Genomic DNA, 4,341 nt, shown 5'->3' on the forward strand with positions numbered 1-4,341 from the left:
CGAGGGACCTTGAATAGCGGGTACAGTCTACTTTTAAAGGGGCCACAGAAGCAAGGGGGGTTGTTCTTTGACTATTCTGATTGGCTTATTCGAAAAGGCTATTACCAATAATTGACTGGAGAGCTGTTGTCAGATCAGATGAGGTAAGAGGTCATTTTGACCCCGTTTCCCAGGGGACCGAACCAAAGCATACGTATATGGGTAATTATTCAGGAACTGAGTACGTGTGAGTGTAGCTGTTAGGTCCTTGATTCCCAGGGGAGGAGGGGAAGCACTATGGCACAGAGGCTGAGAGGATTCAAAAATGGCTTTAGGATTGTCTTAAAGTCTTACATAAACATGGTTGGTTACCCCAGCCATGATCAACATATCACATATGGGAGGTACCACACGGGCAGGAAGTATGTCAGGATGTATGCTTGCCTCCACTCAATTGGTTTTGCCTACTAACATCATTCACAGCCATTTTCTAGGAATCCCAATATGGGTTTGGCCCATGTCCATCATCCTAGCCAGTATTTAACACATTTAACAAATGCTTCAATTTTGGCTCAAAACTTGTGATAATGGTCTTATTCTTGGCCAATGGGATTAAAAACAGAAAGTGGAAAGACAGGCTTGGTCTGACCTTCAGTGGGACCATGTTTTTAATTCATGGCGAGGGAGCATTTTGCCACCCACATGTGCAAATGGACAAAATGCCTATAAAGGAAGATAGGATGTGGCCTCTCATGGGAATGACTTCTGTTGTCTGTAGGGAACTCTGGGAAGTGTAGTGTTTCGGCAGGAGACTCTCAAACACTGTCATACTTAAGGTGCTACCCACTTGGGCTATTTATAACTCCGTGAGGGGGCAGTGCCCATGCAGGCAAGGCTTGGCTGGTTGCACTGTGACGGTTGCTTCCCTAGCTAGTGGAGCCTCCTGTAGTGTGCTTCCTACTTGCAAGTATCTGCCATTCATGGGCCAGGAGGGGAGTAGCAGGGGGGCAGAGCACTATGGGTCAGTACTGTGAAAGGTGAGCACTTCCAGACAATTTAGTATGCTCCTGCCTTTAGATGTTTGTGTGGCTACTATGGAGACCCTGTTGTACAAATTCTAATTGGTCTTAATAAGAAGCCAGTGTCATTTAGGGAGTGAAAGCTGAAAGATCAGAGAAGCAGAGCAGCCAACCACTAGTTCTTACTTCTATGAAATCCTCAGACCAAATGGGGTGTTCTGTCTCTACAAGTCCTCAGACTGAATGCCTTGAGTTCCTGTCTCCTTCCTCCTTATGTTCCTCATTCCACCCAGCCGCATTCTTCCTGTCTCCATCTTCCTAGAGCTGGGAATAAAGGCTTGAGACTCCCAAATACTGGAATTAAAGGTGTGATCTATCATTGCCTGGATCTGTTTCTCTTTTAGACTGGGTCAATCTAATGTAGCCCAGGCTGGCCTCGAACTCACAGAGATCCGCCTACCTCTGCCTCCCGAGTGCTGGGATTAAAGGTATGTGCCACCACTGCCCAGCTTCTTTTTTATTTTTAATTTTAAAGTTCTTATTTATTGTGAGAGGGAGCATGGCACAGTGTGGGTGGGGGCGGGGGACTGGAAACATCAGTTGGTTCCTTCCTGTCTTTATCTGAGAACTCAGATCACCAGGCTGACCCAGCAAGTGTCCTTACTTCAAGCCATTTTGCAGGCTCTAGACATCTATCTTCACAGAGTACCTATTGTGGGAAAGGAAGGCCAACTAGAGGAATAATACGCATGCCATATAAGCCAGGAAGATGAGCTAATGTAATGGAACTACTGTGTCTTCTCCCCTCCCAGACAGACTTGAACTTTCTGACTGTGTATGTAGAATAAAGGTCCTAAATGCCGGGCGATGGTGGCGCACACCTTTAATCCCAGCACTTGTGAGGCAGAGGCAGGCAGATCTCTGTGAGTTCGAGACCAGCCTGGTCTACAGAACTAGTTCCAGGATAGGCTCCAAAGCCACAGACAAATCCTGTCTCGAAAAAAAAAAAAAGTCCTAAAGATACAAGATACCATACCTAGGACAGCACACATACATGTTGATCCTATCCAGGCCGCTACTCCTCTTGCTACCTCGGATACTGTTAATTATAAGAAGACCCCAGGAAGAGTCCATGCTGGCCCTGCCAGGGCAATAGCATTATTGATTCTCAAGACCTTGCAGGCTGTGATCCCATCTAGTGAATGCTGCCAGCATCATTTGCACTCTAGCACGGCCCTCGTTCTGTCCCTTGCGGAGCTGGCTGCATGGCAGTACCTGTGCTCTGGAGGCCAGCCATGTGAACACACGCATGGAGGGGATCAGGACCTCAGATGGCTGGATGCACTCTCCCTCCACAGATACTGTGGTCTTTCTTCTCTTGATGTTGTAGCCGTGACCCTGGGCACTGTCTCTGCCTGGTGTCAATGTGAAACCAAAACCTGTTTCTGCAGCCAAATCAGCAAGCAGTCCTCTGCCGCACTCACACCCATAGGCATTAGTTATTTTTCTTCTGTCTTCTGAAACTTTGGGGGACCCAGGGCTGCAAATTTGGCAGCTGCATGCCCAAGACACTTTGCAATCAATGTGTCAACGCAGTATGTGAGCCTCTGTCATACAGAACATGTGACATTAGCCAGTTTTGAGGGAGCACATGCCCATGATGGTATGTGACTTATACCTGGTATTAGTGGCTGTGTGGTCACTAGTACTAGTGTGTGTGGTGACAAGCAGTTGTCAGTCTTTGTCTGAGGATGCTTGTGCCCAGTCATATGTCTAGCTATGCATTATTGTGTGGACAGACTGTTATGAGAGGGTCAGGGCAAGCAGTGAGCTTGATGGGGTTGGTGGGTGGGGTCGAGAATTGCCCGAAGAGGCACAGTGGAGGGTTAGGATGGAGAGCATGGTGTAGGCAGATCCCCAGAGAGCAAGTGTTTCTGGGAAGTACATGGTCAGTGAATGAACAGGATGATGCCGAAAGCATGGTTTGTCTCCTTGGTGAGATAGAGAATGGAAGACAGAGACATGGTGTTTCCTCGAACAATGAAAATCAGATCCCTCCTTACCCTTGAACCCTGTCTACTTCACAGGTGACTCTGATTGCCTCCCACAGTTGTCCTGTAATCTGGACATGGCATGCATAAATTTGGAGCAGTATCAGAAATATTTTATTCAGTTATGGTGCCACATGTCTGTTAGTCAAGAAGCAGGAGGGTGAGTTCAAGGTTAGCCCCAGAAACAGTAGCTTTTCTGTCTCAAAAATGAAAAACAAGGGGGCTGGAGAGATGGCTCAGTGGTTAAGAGCATTGCCTGCTCTTCCAAAGGTCCTGAGTTCAATTCCCAGCAACCACATGGTGGCTCACAACCATCTGTAAAGAGGTCTGGCACCCTCTTCTGGTCTCCAGGCATACAGACAGAATATTGTATACATAATAAATAAATAAATAAATATTTTGAAAAAAAAACAAAAGAAAAATGAAAAACAAGCTGGGCGATGGTGGCGCACGCCTTTAATCCCAGCACTTGGGAGGCAGAGGCAGGCGGATCTCTGTGAGTTTGAGGCCAGCCTGGTCTACAAGAGCTAGTTCCAGGACAGGCTCCAAAGCCACAGAGAAACCCTGTCTCGAAAAACCAAAAATAAATAAATAAATAAATAAATAAATAAATAAATAAATATTTTTAAAAAACTGCCTGTAAATCCAGTTCCACAGGATCCAACACTGTGTCACCTGAACACCATAGGCGCACACACAACACATTACATACCTTCACGTACACAGACACACACACACCCCTTTTAAAAAAAAATCCCGCTTTCCAGGCGGTGGAGGAGCACTACTTTAATCCCAGAACTCAGTGGCAGAGGCAGGTGGATCTCTGAGTTCAAGACCAGTTTGGTCTACAGTGAATTCCAGGATAGTTAGGGCTACACAGAGAAACACTGTCTTTCTACTGTGATCTCCATTCTCTCCTGAGATCCTCCACCATGTACTAATTATAGGTCTTAGATGAATACTGAACCCAATTGCTACCTTATTGTGATTTAATCCTCAAGTCGTGTGCTCCAGGTGACAAGAGAATGCATCTACTAGTGCATACACTAGTATACACACTGTCCTGGAGTGTGTGTCCAATGAAGTTGAGGATCTCATGACTTTTTTCCACCCTGGTTAGCAGCAGGCTCAGGTGGCAGAGCAGGCAACATGAACCATGGGCATATCTAGAAACCTAGGCTAGGCCAGGCACACCTTTAATCCCAGTACTCGGTGTAATTGCCTTGACGGGTCACCAGTCTAGGGTTGGTAACCCGTCTGGCAGTTCAGTTATTCCAGGGTCCCGGAGAGGC

This window comes from Microtus ochrogaster, chromosome 5 (assembly GCF_000317375.1).
Source record: "Microtus ochrogaster isolate Prairie Vole_2 chromosome 5, MicOch1.0, whole genome shotgun sequence".
NCBI classification, from domain to species: Eukaryota; Metazoa; Chordata; class Mammalia; order Rodentia; family Cricetidae; genus Microtus; species Microtus ochrogaster.